Source organism: Hyperoodon ampullatus (genome assembly GCF_949752795.1).
Source record: "Hyperoodon ampullatus genome assembly, chromosome: 11".
NCBI classification, from domain to species: Eukaryota; Metazoa; Chordata; class Mammalia; order Artiodactyla; family Ziphiidae; genus Hyperoodon; species Hyperoodon ampullatus.
This window is the reverse complement of record NC_136924.1, coordinates 11302545-11318987: the sequence shown is the minus strand read 5'-3', so window position 1 is coordinate 11318987 and position 16443 is coordinate 11302545. Positions and strand designations below refer to the sequence as shown.

Genomic DNA, 16443 nt, shown 5'->3' with positions numbered 1-16443 from the left:
ACCACATTTCACAAATATTTAATCATTTAGTATAAGATACAAATCAAGCTTATAGTTTTGAGACTATTATGTGGAAAAAAGTTCAGTGTTTGAGTTAGATCTATAAGTCAGTAGTAGAAATATGATTTGGTAGAGGAAATTTTAACTTAATGAAATCCTTTTGGTTGATTTGTGTTCCTTATTCCCTATCACCTATTTTTAATTTCCTATTCTCTCACATTCAGACTCTCAAGTTTATGTTAAGTGGGGCTTATGGATAAAAGTAGGAAAAATAATAAGAAATGATTAGTGTGGGAATTAGAGATTAATTCATTCAATATATATTTACCATCTATTATGTTAGGTGTTATCCTAAGGGCTCAAAAGTAAACAGAAACATATAACATTCTCTTGGACCTTATATTCTAGTAAAAGTAACACATTTGAGTAAAGACCTGAAGGAAGTGAGGGGATGACGCATACTTCTTGGCATGATTCTACAGTGTCATGGAAAATAGAAAATATACCTAAGAAAATAGATCTTAAAGTAATGGATCTGGCTGAAGGGATTATTGGCAGATTGTCAACAGTGACAAATGGTTTCTTTGAATTATAAACTGTAGACTGAATTCTGTCTTCCCAAAATTTATAGGTTGAAGCCTTAACCCCCAATGTGATTATGTTTGAAGATAGGGCCTTTAGGAGGTAATTTATTAGATGAGTTTCTAAGAGTGAGACTATAATACTACAGGGTTGGTGGCCTTACAAGACAATCTCTCACTCTCTCAACCTCTCTCTCTCCTTCCCTCTCCCCTTCCCCCTATCCCTCTCCATTTCCTCCTCTGCATGCACTCAGAGGAAAGGAGATATGAGAACAAAGGTGCTATCTACGAACCAGGAAAAGGGTACCCCCCAGAAAGCAAACCTTGCCAGACCTTGATCTGGGACTTCCAGCCTCCAAAACTGTGAGAAAATAAATTTCTGTTGTTTAAGCTAAGTAGTCTATGGTATTTTGTTATGGCAGCCCAAGCAGACTCAGACACTGTATTATAAGGCATGGATATAGAGAGGTAGACTAAACAATGAATTATTCAATTTTTTTTCAAACAGAATTTAAAGAAAATGTAAAAGAACCAGGAGTTTGGGGGTTCAAAATAAAGATATTTCTCATACACTAATCTCTGGGTGAAGATACAACCAAGGATATGACTCTGAAGGCTTTGTTAAGACTTTAGGATGGTTTCACGTAGAACTTCATAAATTCATTCAGGCAGACAGAAGGCCTTTTAAGAATACTGAGGATGTGCCTCACAGAGTCTCTATGTTAAGCAATGAAACTTCTAAGAATTATAGTGAGTATAGTGTAGCAGAGCTGCACAAGAAACCCAAGGTAGAGAAGGACTCATCTCAAGGAGATTTGTGGGAACGGCTTTTGTCTGATGTGGTGGATTACAAATTGATGAATACTAAAGCTCACAAAATCTATAAAGGAATTACATACTAGCTTGGGTTGAAAAGTTTAGGAGCAGTACAAAATGAAAAGAGGCATTTGGACTCCTCAACTTCTATATGTAGGAGCCGATTAAGAAAACTACACAGCTAAAATCAAAGGGCAAGGAGAAATGACTTAGAAGAAAGAAGATTCCAGGAGATTCAGTCAAGACCTGTGGGGAATCAGTCCTAGAGAACATCATTGGGCTATAATTAAGGAAATGACACAGGTACCTCACTGAATTTCAGAAATGCTATGGATCCATGTTTGCTGAGTGCCACTCTTTTCCCTTTTTTTTGAATGGAAGTCTCTATTACAACTATACTGTGCCTATTCAACCACATTTATTGGGTGTTTTGGGGGTAGCTAATAGGTCTTCAAACTGACCAAAAAAATAATAATAATGTGCCAAGGAATTGATCCTGAGGTGTTTTTTCTACTCCTCGATCTAGTTTAATTGATAAGATCAAGCCTGAGCCTGATGCTAAAATAAAATGAAGTTTTGGGTGGGTCTTTGGAGACAATGAATGTATTTTTCACTTAAGAAGAATATACATATATTGTAGCCAGGGTTCACATTGTGGAACTTTAAAAAAAAAAAGTGTGCAAATTTGTTGATATTCCTACCTTTAAGAGGTTCTGTCTCTATCCCTTCCCCTTGAATAGAGGCAGGTTTGTACTGACCAATAAACTACTTCCAAGGCTAAGTCACAAAGGACCATGCAGCTTCTTCCTGGATCATCTGGTGTACTCACTCTCCAGATACTTCTTTTTGAGACACCCCCCTCCTGGAAACCAGCCACCACACTGCCGGGAGCCCAAGCCATATGGAGAGCCCACATGGAGGGGCTCTGGTTGACAATCCAAGCTGAACTCTGCTTAAATCTTCAGAACCCGGCATAAATCTTCATTGCCCCCAGCTATTCAATCCTCCTGGCTAAGATTCAAGACATTGAAAAACAGAAAGAAGTCACCTCAATTTTGCCTGACAGAATTTCTGACCCAGAGAATATGTAGTTGTTATTGTTTTACATCTCCAAACTGTGGATTACTGAACATATCAAATACGTTGAACAATACTACATGATCTTGCTTAATATTTTTAGACATATAAATGTATTTATTGAAAATCACCTGGGTGCTATCAGTGGTATACTATATATCTTGCCAATGCTATAAACAGTACGTATTTAAAAAATATAAATCTATATTCTATAGCTTAGTATTGGGCCAAACTGGAATGCAAAATGATTGAGTATAGCTGTTAAATAATAAGAAGAACTTAATTTTGAACATTAGATCAGGTCGCTGAATTATATAGCACCCAATCCATTAATCTATATCCCACTGTTTTGAAAAAAAGGTATCTATGCAGATATATCCATAGTAATCCCTTATGGAAATCAGAGGATTTGGTGAAGATGTGCCCACCAGAGGTGGCAGCAGGGCTGACCAGGAGGAAGGAGGGCTGGGGGAGTCAAGGGAGGCGGCATCACCAGGCAGCTGTCCAGCTAGCTATGAGACAGGTGGATAGGCCCAAGCGGTCCTGACTTTGGTCTCTTACCATATGCTCTACGGTTTTTGGAGACTCCTAAGTTTTGTACTACCAGTGGTACTGCAGGTAACTTTGGTAGAAATAGGCTGTGGAGCTGTGTAGGCCCCCATAGGTATAAGAGGATAGGCCTTGGATCACAACATGGAACACACAGGGGTTACTGTGAGTAAGGTTGGTATGGGGCTGTGCAAATGGGTAGAGTAGAAGGGTTTTGTGCATTCACCGAGGACAGCAAACCATTCCTCTCCTCTCCATGGACAGTAAAATAAAAGGATCATGTTTTTAGCAAGTGAATAAAATATTAGAAATGATTATTGAGCAAGGAACTCAATATATCTTAGACAAAAAACTTAAGGCATTAGATTGTCAGTTGATCTTTCTTCAAAGGTAATGACATGAGAAATAAGGAGATAATATGAGGGCAAGCTAGCTGTGATGAAATATCAAACTCTGAAATACTAGACAGTGAATGATTTGGTACACTTTTACTACTTTTAATGAAGTCTTAGAAGAGAGAAGTAATTCAACAAAGTGTTTTTTCACTTAAAGGAAACCTCCAACTTCAGCAATCAATTGCCCATTAAAATACAATTTGTTTTTCTTATTCCTGGAAACTGAACGAAACTGGAAACTTAATCTCAGTTTTCAGAGTTTAACAGTATTGGATTGTTTTTCCTTCTCTATTGTGCACTAAACCAGGATTGAATATTACTTCTCTGTGGTCACACATGGATGGAAAATGAACACAACCATACAGTAGACAGAAGCCCAATGCTTCTTACATATTTAATAATTATGTATCAATTTTCTTTCTCAACTATATTTGCTTCTTCAGAAACAATCTTCAAAGAAAACCTTTCATTATTCAGCCTTCATTACACCCAAAATCTTCCATGCTTGTTCATAATACTATTACCAAATATTTATAGAGCCTTTGATACATTCCAGAAGAAGACTAACTGAATTACAAGTAATATCTTATTTGTGTCTGCCTAATAATTATCTTAAATGAGTAATATTATTGTCTTTTTTTTAATAGATGAGGAGAGTGATTACAGAGAGGTTAAACAATTTTCCCAAGTATTTAAAGCAGAAAATTGATCTCCAGTGCATACCCTCTTAACTACTACCCTACAGAGTTCACAGTTACATTCCTACATTATATGCACCTTCCTACATTATAGATTCATACAACATTGATCATATGTGCATGAAGTGTGACAACTTACATGCCACTGAAAGTTTTTATTTATTCAAATCATTCAGCCAGAATAAAGACCTAAGTCCAGTGTTACATACATAATCAAAATTATTAGAACCCATGAATGAATCGTTTCAATGATGGTAGAGAAATTTTAGGAAAAAGGACGAGTATATTTCTATTATACCTATTTCATATTAGAATTTTTTCTCTTCTGTGTTAGCTGCAAACTTTGCTCTCATAAAATAACATTTCCTGGAGAAGGAGAGTGGATTCCATGTATGTGTCTGAAATAAGTTTTGAAGGGATTACAAAATAAATAGAAAACGGCAGAAGAACATGTACAATGGTTTCCATACTATGCCACTCAGAGCACCTGGGCTCCTTGAATGTGAGGCCAGGGCTGCAACAAGGGAGCTAGCAGGCCTCTGGGTAGGCTGAGAAGGACTCTGAGTTGCCCCTACACTTTCAACCACCATACTTCTCTTTCACCTACTTTACAGTTTCAGGGGATGTGGCCAGGGAAGAAAGAGTTGAGAGTATGAAGGTATAAGTCCACTACCTATTCTGAAAGCAGAATAGCTAGCAGGTCCAGGATTGCAATTTATAAAAGTATAGAGCATCCCTTAATCTGCAAAGATACTCTCCACACACAGACTCATTTAGGAGATTCTGAGAAGAGATAGATAATAACTAGGATACAATTTGACAAGAGATCAGGGACTCTGGGAACGTGTGCCTACTCTTAAATGGGGGCCCTCTAGGGAAAAGCTCCCAGTACCAACCAGACCCCTCATTCTGGAAAGGAATAAAAGTGATTAAATGACCCCTGGTCTCACCCTTCACTGAAAAACTTAGTTTTTAGCATCTGACAATTTCTCAGGGTCCAAGTCCGCAACTGAATTATCTTTCAGAAAGCTACGCAATGAAAGGCTTGTACATTTTCCAGAAATTATTTTTAAAAATGTAATTGTAGAAGCAGTGTCTCCCTGAACAGCAAAATTAGGGAAGTAAAAAAAAGAATAAATTAAAAAAAATTGTAGTCCTGGTGACAGAAAAAAAAAAGAAAAATACTTTCTCTTTCTTATCAGCAGTGAGGTCAAATTGTCCACAAAATGATTTTATTATACCCACTGCCAGTCTTACACTGCTTTCTCAGTTCACTCGGATGAAAATGCACATTTATGGTCTTTTCCAAAGTCATTTAAAGGAAAACCTGAAGGGTAATGTTAAACTAATTTGTCATATTTGAAGATGAGCAGTTTAATGATGCTCCTAAATGCTTTTGATTCTTTTTTGAGAGGTAAGTGGGTGTTAAATTATACATAGAAATTGCTTCTCATAAAACGAATATTGTATAAAAATCTTTTAAAAAGTTGGATACATTCTCATAATCAAATTTCATAAAAGAAAAATCTGACAAAGAATGATTTAAAATTTCTAATTGTTGGAAAGAATAATATTTTATCAATTAATTTTTACCAGGCACAAAATCCAAAGAAAATATTTGAGATAATCTGGGGGAAAGTAATTTCATTCATTTGAGAGAAAAGCAATTTTTATATTTTATAAAATGATTACATAGAAATGCCAGTTATAAAGAAAGTTGGGTATTTTTTACACAAATTTTCAGGTAGCTAAAGGGAAAAATGAAATTTTAAGGCTAATCATCCTTGGGATTGACAGGATTTGGGAAGAAAACTGGACATATTTTCAAGCCAAATATTGTTCACAAGGATTATGGTGAAAATCCTAAATGTCTCAGAATTTGAAACTCAGTTTTCTCCTTTAATCACATTTATTTCTAAACTTCTAAGCTGAAAACAATCTAAACTAATAAGCACGAAATTTACAAGGGCCATTTTCTGAAATAATTTTCTATTTAATAAGGTGAGGTCGCTTCTCCAGGTTTTGCTTGGAGGTTGGGATTTTAATGGGCCAGTAAATTACTGGAATTAATGAAACAATAAATATGTGTTTTATGAAGTGCAATAGTAGCGATCAGCTCTTTATCCTATTTTACCTGTTTGGTACAAATTCTAATTAATTTCTACTTAATTTCTACATTTCTACTTAATAGGTAATTATTTTGTGCCACAACTTGACGTTTAAGAGACAAATAAGGTAGAATGCCTTTTAATAAGTGGTTTGCATTATCAATGGGGTAAATTGATTAAAGAAAAAAAGGCTCGTCCCACTGTTATTATTAAAATAGGGATTTGAGGAGAAAAATATTCTGTAATGTATTCAAAGGAGGGTGCTAGGTGCCTTATCTCTGTTATTGCTAACTGCACAAAAATTCTGACTAGATTATATGAGTAGATGAGATTAGATTAGATTTTGTAATTGAGAAAAGTGATTATATTAGAGAGATTAAGTAACTTGCTTAAAATCACACAATTTTGACGGAATAAACTCTGACTTGAATCAAGGTAGATATCATCCCACTCATGCTGCCATGCTGTGATCAAATCCCTGTGAACCTGGCTTCAGAAGCAGATAAACCTGAACCCCTCAGGGGATTTAGGGGCAGGGCCTTCCAACTGTCAGACTTGATGGTTGGCTGCAATTTGTAATACTATACCTGGCTTAAGTTTAAATTTTAAAAAAAAGAAAAAAAAGAAATGTGGGAATAAGATAACCACAGAGCTTTATTGTCTCAATAGTCTGATGAATGCTAAAGAAATATGAGTTTGATTTTTTGTACATGTGTGGCAAAAACAAAAATTTCATAAGAACATATGTAAGGATGCTTTTTAATGCAGACTGCTTTAAGGAGGAATGAGCTTTGTTTCTCTGAGTTGATCTGAACATCACACCTTCATATGGGCATGACTGACTTAATAAAAGAATGACATAAAGCTTATTTTTAACATTGTCTTTATAAATTAAAAATCAGTACAAATTTAGGTTGTCATGATGTATCATGACTAAGAACTTAGGCTTTGTAGTCAGACAAAACAGAGTTCAAATCTCAGTTCTTAAATGATTAGTAATCATTAGCAATTAACTTCCTTGTACCTGTTTTCTCATTTGTATAATTGGGGAATTATTAGCCATTCTATAGTGGGGCTTTTTGTGCAGAGTTAATGATATATAAAGATCTTAGTCCATGCTTGAAGGATGTATTAATAAATTATTGTTATTGTTATTTTGCTATTATTACCACTGTTTTTTTTAGTTACTATTATTGTTGTCATAAATATTCTAATACATGTAGTATTGTTGTATAGATCAGTCTTAATTATGAACCTGGGTAAAATAAAAAGACAGTTTATTCTGAAAACCTATAAAAGAGCATAGGAATTAAATGGGGTTGAAAATCCACTTAAACATTAAAACTTTTTAATTGTGATTTATTATATATTGTCATATATTATTCAGAAAATATTAATATGAACAATTTAAATCTATTGAATTATAAAGTTAAAGCCAGCTACCTATTTTAGGCATAATTAAGGCAGAATATTAAGCATGTTGGCAGAATTTGTGAGGGACTCATAGAAATATATATATATATATATTTGGAGGGGAAGCTTTATGGTGCTGGTATTTTTTTAAGATCACCATTTTCATTCCTAGAAGGAAGTTTTCTACTTTTTAGAAGTAGAAATAATTTTGGAAATATATTTATTTTAGAAATAGAAAAGCTGTATAAAACAATTTGAATTTTTTTCTTTTCATCAGAATTTAAGGATTACAGAGGGATAAAATAGATAGAAATTAACATTTAATTAAATTTGACCTTTTGTTTATTTAATATGATTTGATCCTTATACCTTCATGGTATTTTTAATGTTTGCTTAAACCAAACCCTTGTAATATAAGAAAAACAAAGGCTTCCTCAATTGTCTGGTGGTAGATTCAAGAATTTAAAAGGCTAAAAAGTCAGAAAAATAAATAAATAAAAGGACTGAGGTACTAGGGTTGGGAAGGAGAAACTAAAGGCCATACTACAGATGAAACCATAGTATATGAGTGAAGAGGTAAAATGACCAGATTGAAGATTCTAGTCAGACTTTTGAGTTTAAGATCCTGGAAGAAGCTCCAATTTATATGTAAAGCAGAGCCTGTAAAGAAAGTCACAGGGATAATGGAAATGGAGATCTGTGGATTCAGGTACATGGAAAAAGTTTGGAATCATAGTTGATCAATACTAATCTGGACATTCTGTTGTTAATGACAGAAAATGAGGATGAAAGAAAGATAATGGGTAAGTTACCAAGACATTGACAAAATTGAAGTGTCTTGGATATTGGTATATGGTTACAATGAGAAGGAAGAGTGTCAAAAATGCCAGACAGGGTTATCAAAAAAGCAACAAAACAAAATATGATAATCTATAAGTAATTGTTTGACTCAAAGAGATATTTGGCCACCTCATCTTGCCTCATTAATGGAAGGAATGAGAAAGGTGAATTTCCTTCATGGGAGCTGCTGGACGGCTGGGAAGTTCAGTCGGTTGTGCGGTGTGCAAAAATTCATGTCCGTCAAGAACCTCAGAATGTGACTTTATTTGGAAACAAGATCTTTAAAGATGTAATTAATTCAATTAAAATGAAATCATCCTGGATTAGAGTAGGCCCCAAATCTAAGGGTTGGTGTCCTCAGAAGAACTAGAAGGGACACACAGAAACATGGAGAAGAGAGCACCATGTGAAAACAGAGGCAGAGATCGGAGTGATGCTTCTACAAGCCTAGGAACAACAAAGATTGTTGGCAACCACCAGAAAGAGGCATGGAACAAATCCTCCTGCAGAGCCTCCAGGAGAACCCTGTTAACATCTTGATTTCGGACACCTGGGCCCGTGAGAAAATAAAGTTCTGTTCATTTAAGCCATTCAGTTAATAATAATTTGTTGTGGCAACCTTCAGGGACTAGTACAGAGAGAAACTAGATTTCCAGCTATTTCAAGAAAAGATGAATTCATGGAAAAGTTAAGGATAGGCATCATAGCTAACACAGACACGGACAGTGACAGACTTGGCCTTAAAAGGGAGGAACTGATTTCTCCTAGTGTCATGACAAGAGGAGGTGATGTTGGACTTCCCCAGTGGCTCAGTGGTTAAGAATCCATCTGCCAATGCAGGGAACACGGGTTCAAGCCCTGGTCCGGGAAGATCCCACATTCCACGCAGCAACTAAGCCCTACTGAGCCTGCGCTCTAGAGCCGGAGGAGAGCTGAAGATTTGAAAGCACGGAGACCTAGGGAAAAAGTTCGGTTTGTGGGAGGAGCATAAAGAAGGCCAATGAGGCAAGAGTAAGCAGCACAGCAGAGAGGTGGGCCAGTCAGGCTGCAGCCATATCATGTAGGTTCTCTAAGGCAGAAGTCTGGAGCATAGGTTTTATTCTAAAAGTTTGGCAGGCAAAAAATAGAGGATCTTATGTAGGGGAATGCATGATTGATTTATGGCTTAAAAGATTAATCTGGCTGCTCTGTAGAGAAGAAATTGTAAGGGAACAAGCAGGATCAGTTACATAATTTGCAATGTACAATGCAAAATGAAAATCAGGATCCCTTGCTCAAAAACAAGTAAGAATTTCAAGCAAGTGACAGCAGAGCATTAAACCAAGAGTGGGGCCCTTCTGTGTTGGGGGTCCTGTGTGATTAAACAGATTCCACTTTCATGAAGCCAGCTCTGGGTTCTCTCTCTCTCATTTTTTTTTTTTTTCTTTTTCTTTCTCTACATCTCCCATACCTTCTCTGATGGCTGGTCTACCCTACGTACTCATAGTTTCTACTGCCCATAATTAGGTTTGCCATGAGTGCAAATTCAAGTCTGATTTTATATTAAGTTTCAACTTGAGAAGTCACAAGCATCAACTTACAGTATAACCTCATTTTTCTTCTGCAATTCCCAAAGGGAAAATACAGTACACTCCTCATCCTCTAACAGATAGTTCTATCATGGACTGATCCTCCCCTGTCAAGGGTAAGTAGGAGTATCATACAAGACAAAAATGACCACCTAGACCTGCCTTTTGACAAGAAGTTCCTTCTCTGGGGGAAGTTTTAATTTAAGATGTAGCTGCAATAGGAGTTCCAAAATATATCTTGACCCACTTCTGTTTTCCAGAGAAAAGTACACATTTTAATGCAGTAAACCTAAGGGTTTGACTTCCTCTTCAAACAGTTCATTGTCATTTCTAATCTGAAGTAAATAATTATTCTGGAAATATTTTTGTTTCCATGATATATGGTCAAAAAAGAAGATTAAATATTTGCAAGAAAGAATGAGATAATTTTTGTTTCTGTGATATTTATCATTGTTGAGTGATATTGATGCATTTACTTTAAAATTGCTTGTATGTAGTTGATGCCACAAAGCAATCAATAATTACTAGCTGCCATATACTGAGAAAATTAACATCTAAAGCTAATTGCTATCAAACAGTAAACTGTCTCTGTATATCATACAGTAGGATTATTACATCTTATTTTTGAACTGGAATGTGAATCGTGAACTGTAAATGTGCAAAATGAGATGTCTGTGGACACCCTTTCTTCTTCACCCTGTGCACCCTGACATCACTTGCTCACCCCTTAATTGAGTGACAGTCAACAGACTTGTGTCACTTCCCATACCTCAGATATGAACCAAGCTCAAGGAATTTCATTTCAGCATATTCTGATTCCCCCAAGGCCAGGTTGATAATGAAGATCCTATATAAAATTGAGAAAGGAGTTCACCACGTTAGCCACAGGTATAAAATGGCATGGCAGCTATTCCAAATGGAAGAGTGCAGTCATAGTTTTTTGATTGTATAGAGCTCTAGCAGTTTTTAAAATGTAGTTTTCTCATGGGAAACAAGTTAGATATTTTTGAACATGACAAAATGATACATTTTTAAAAGCTATTTTTATTGTCCAATTTTGTGTTTGATTTTATATGCTAATTTATAATTTCTATACTTATTCTAAATATTTATTTAACATATCCCAATCCATGAAAATTAGAATTTCTATGCCAATGCATTGAGATTTCATATAAATCATTAAAACTTCTGTTCACATCACAGGACTTTTTTTTTTTTTTGTCTGTGACCTTAAGTCACATGCTGAGCCCATTATTGGTCACACAAATTAAGTCTCTAAAACTTAAAAAAATGAAGTCTGTGTCCTAGTGCAAGCCACATTGTTACCTAATTCCTTTAGTTTTTACTCAGAGAAGTCTGAACTCCTGCTAAGATTTTTGCTATTTCCTTTGCCCGCTTCATTTGCATTTCTTCCATTCTCTTAAAACATTTGTGCCTTTCCTTATGTCTATCAAGATTTACTAATGTCATTTGGTAGTTATTTTCATGCCACTCTTTTGAAATTTCTTGATTCCATCCATCCCCTCATTTGAGGGCACACAATTCTACAATTTGTTGTTGTTTTTTGCTTTTGGTTGAGTTTTGTTGTTGTTGTTTTGTTTTTCTATTTCTATCACATTCTACCTACATAGTAGGGCCACAACTCATATAGCTATTAAAATGAAATCAGGCTGAATTATTTTTACTTCAAATGGTTTTGTCTGTTTCTGTTGTCATAATATTCATCATGCAATTCATTGTCCTTCTCTGCCTGACCTTCTCTGTCCTGATGCCTCCAGCCAAAACCGGATTCTTCACAGACTTCCATATCTCAGTAAATGCCAGCTTCTTCCTTCCATGTGCCTAAGTCCAAAAGCTTAGAGGTTTGGCTTAACTCTTTCTCTCATGTTTCCTCTCACATAGCCAACCTATTAGTAAGTTTCTTTAGATTATGCTTTCAAAATACATCCAGAATCTATTTCTTAGCACCTCCACTACTAACCATCTCGTCCAAGCCACTGAATTTTCTTTCTGGCAGGCTCTGCTGCTGCTTTACGCCTCCATCATCACCGCCACCCGATAATCCAGAATAGAAATGTTCTAAAAGCACCAAACATGAAACAGATCACATCAGTCCTTTGACAAAACCTTCCACTGGTTTCCCATCTCACTCAGACTTAAAGTGCTTACAATGGCTTCCAAAGCTCGTGCCGATCTGGCTATCAGCTGCCTCTCTGATTCTCTCTTTCTATTTGCCCTTTGGTTCATTCCACTCCAGCCACAAGTCCTTCTTGCTATTTCTCCAACTTGTCAAGCTCATGTCTGCATTAATCCTTTGCCATTTCTGTTCCCTCTGTCTGGGCAGGTCTCTCTCTAGATATCTTCATAGTTCAACTTCCCACTTACTTCAGACACAGTTGAAGTCTCTTATTAGAGAGCATTTCCATAATCACCTGAATGATATAGCTCTGCTCTGCCTTCCCCTTTATTAATCCCTTCACTTAGTTACCCAGCTTTATTTTTCTCTATAAAATGTATTTACTTTCTGAGAAATTCTATATGTGTTTTTTAAAAAAAAAGTTTAAGGTGTGTTTCCTCCACATGAGAATGTTAGGTCCATGAGGGTAGGGGCATTTTATTTACTGCTGCTTCCTCTACACCTCAAAAGCTGTCTGGTACATAGTTGACAGTCATATTCATTGAATGAATGAATGACTTCTTAAAGATGATGTTCCAACCAACTAAATGATTCAAAAATTTCTGTGCAGTTTCATATAGCTGATGCCAATTAAATAGTTCTACTGACTTATCCCCTAGAACACTGAGCTCCCTAGCACTGCAACTTGTCCACCTCCCCAGCTACTTGAGCAGTTCCTCAGGAATGTTGTTATGTTTAATAACTGCGGTATATTTTAGGAGTAGAACACTGTTACTCTTCCAGAGTCATATTCATCTTTTTTGTGTGTGTGTGGTAGGCGGGCCTCTCACTGCTGTGGCCTCTCCCGTTGCAGAGCACAGGCTCCGGACGCACAGGCTCAGCGGCCATGGCTCACAGGTCCAGCCTCTCTGTGGCATGTGGGATCTTCCCGGATCGGGGCATGATCCCATGGCCCCCTCATTGGCAGGCGGACTCTCAACCACTGCGCCACTAGGGAAGCCCTAGAGTCAGATTCATCTTTAAAATGAGCACAGCTGTATCTGTCTCCCAAGGTTGTTGTGTGTTTCAAATGAGATGACACAGGCAAACCTCAAATTCCATAAAAATAAAAGTCATAATTGTTTTGTACAGTACTTTTTTATAAAGCAATACAAAACAATAACAATAACAAATCGAATGCAATGATACACATTTTATTATACACAATGACATTCAGTATCTAACAGAGGAATTTTCTTAACTATTCCTCTATCTTCTTTATTTCTCATAAACTGAAAATAATACCCAAAGACTTGATTGGACTCAAATTAAATATTTTTTCACAATAATACCCTACCTGATGTTGTGTACCATATTTTGTACCACAAGAGGAAGTGCGTAACGCCTGCCTGTGTTACCATTGGCGATGCTAAGATTTATTACAGAAAATCTGTTGACAGCCAGATCTTCCCATTGTTCTGTGATAAAAGAACAATGGTTAGAAAAAGGTGAAAAGAGTTTTCCTCCTTGAATTTTTTTTGACTTTTAACTGATTGAACAATTATCACAATTTGCTTTTGATCCACTGCTGAGCCACAACAAGGTGAAAAAAAGAGAACAACATTTATGATTCTCTCAAGTATAATCATTATGCAAATAGCTACTTATATTAACTTAAAAGCCTTTGCAAATATTAAAAGATTTACAATTGAATTTTTGATAAACCATTTTCTTAATAAAATAAGATGCAGGAAATTATGTGAGTCATATATTTCAAAATGTTAAAAATTGTATTTCTGAAGGCAATGGTTTTTCATCAAAAGTTAAGATTGTGTGTATAATTTAATGCACATTGTTTTGTCTCCTTCAATCACATAATAAATTCAAATTATGTACACAAAGTCATACATACATTTTTACTTATTTTTAATATATAACTGATAATTCAAAGTAGATATCCTTAGTTTTGTTTCTTTGTCTCACTCATCAACATATAAATATAATAACCTCTGAAAATGTAAGTCAAATTTTAACAAAAGATCTGGCGGATTAATAATTTTACTGAGGAAAAGAAAATTTTAACATTAAGTACTATCTGCCTAATAATAAACAGAATATCTCAAGAAAATATAATTGTATCACCTAATATACACCTACACTTCAATGATTTTATTTCCAATTTCCATCTTAATAAAGCATTAATTAAAAAATCAGGATTCAGAGAATGCGCATAGAGGAATAATCTTTTGGCTTAGTAATGATTCAATGAGTATTCTGTTTGAATATATTTATCATTGACTGCCAATTACTTTACAGAAAGGGTCAAACATTTTTATTCCTGCAAATACAAAATAATCTTAGCTACATCTGCTATTATCTCCCGTTAAGGATTTGATTGAATAGTCAACATTCAATTTGAAATTAGTCTTATCATCAAGTTGTATTAAATAAATGATATATCTGTTACTAATTTCAACAGAGTCTGAGTGCCTTTTCTTCCCACACTCTACATCCCATCTCCACACTCTTACGTATACAAATACTAAACAAACGTTAGAAAAAATTATCTATCCTTCTAAGAAATAAAAAAATTACAAATTAATCAAAATTTGAGGTACCATTTAAACCTACTAAATTAACAATTTAAAAGAATTCTTGTGAAGTTGCACTAAGACAAAAACTCCTATGCTGCTACTAGTATTATAAATTATGTACAGGTATTTGGCCAAAGATTTTAAAGAATACATAGTTCTTCTTATGTTTGATCTATTTATTTCAATCAAAAGAATTTTTATTAAAGAAATACAAAAATGTATATGTTAAAGATATTGATTATAGTGACATTTATATAGCACACAAGTGGAAATTAAATTTCCAGTACTAGGCATATGGTCAGAAAACATTTTGTTATTCCAGACCAACTATGAAATGAATGATTTGGAAAACTTTTTATATATATAAATACTATTTTATATTATATACTGAAAAAAGAACAAAAATGACAACATACCTTGATTAAATTCTTGTACATTGTATATATGCATTTGATATGGACAAAAGATAATACATGAATTGAAAGAGATATAAATAGAGTAAATTTTTGGATTTTGTTCCCATAATAAATAGTTTTTTAAAAGGAAGGAAAAACTATTTGCCAAAGCAAAGTCCATTTACTTCTTTGATGGTCAAAATTACTTCTCCACTACATTTGTTTTGTGAACACACACGTCACCATCTTGTAAAATATTCCTGTATCTCCCAGAGTTGCAATAGCTGGATCAGAAAGCCAAAATTGAGTACACTTATGAAAATGAATCCATAGGAAAACTATAAGACATAAAACACCAAAATCTATATTTTCACAGAACTTTAATACTCTCTAATAGGCTTATAAAAATACAAAATAAAATAAATTATAAAAATTTATTCACTGGGTAATAAGTAGGCTTTGACACTATACAATGCTATCCCCTATTCAGAGAAAGGGAGACGCTGGCATGAGCATGAAACTGTGGACTCCTTCCTTTTATAAGTATGGTTCCGTGAGGATCTAATATATCATGTCTAAAAATTCCACAAAGATTGTTTTAAGAACATTATTTTAAAAACATGTTTACTTTCTATCTTTGTGAAAAATGTCTATTTTATGGTAATATTTTTTAGGTATTTTCAATTAAAATATCATAGAATTATATAACATGCTGATAATTTCATTTCCAAAATGGAACCTTTATTTTTTAGTACACTTACTACCCCAATTGCTCTCTCTTTTACACATCTGGAATATCAGCGCTCTCTTCATACTGCTTACCTAACTTTGTGTTAACAACCATAAGTATAAGTTAATAGAAACAGGCTTGAGTTAAAACTTTATATTCTATTTTTAATCTGTCACTGAATCAGTAAGTGTTCCAATTCTGGTAAAGAAATGTTTGCAAATTAATGTTGTTGTTCAAACAATGGGCTTTACTTGGCTGACGGCCATTATCAACACAGTTTTCTCTACTTGTCATTTAGCCAAATTTCCAACAAAGAATATTTTAGTCATTGGTGATATGAGGCTAGCCAAATGGAATTAGACCTAAAAAACTTAGTGTGTGGCAATACAGTCTAATGATTTTATGGCCGCACCCTTCATGTAAGTAGATCCAGGTCTGTTTACTACATTTTTTTGTTCTGTTCTCCTGCCTGCCCCTTTCACAGTCCCAGTCTGGTCTTTCAACTGTGAACATATTGATTTTAGGTGACAAGAAATGTTTAACCTGTGCCTTAAAACTGACAT

At 34.9% G+C, this 16443-nt stretch overlaps 1 pseudogene across 1 annotated transcript in view; it reads right to left on the bottom strand.

Moving 5' to 3' along the window:
* The window catches only part of LOC307059970, a 160628-nt pseudogene extending 144454 nt beyond the window's left edge, over positions 1-16174 (bottom strand). The window contains exons 1-3 of the transcript in view: positions 16132-16174; positions 13580-13639; positions 12027-12124 (exon numbers count right to left, since the gene is read on the bottom strand). The product of the transcript in view is annotated as an uncharacterized misc_RNA (transcript). The remainder of the gene's footprint in view (positions 1-12026; positions 12125-13579; positions 13640-16131) is intronic.
* Between the last annotated feature and the right edge of the window lie 269 nt (positions 16175-16443).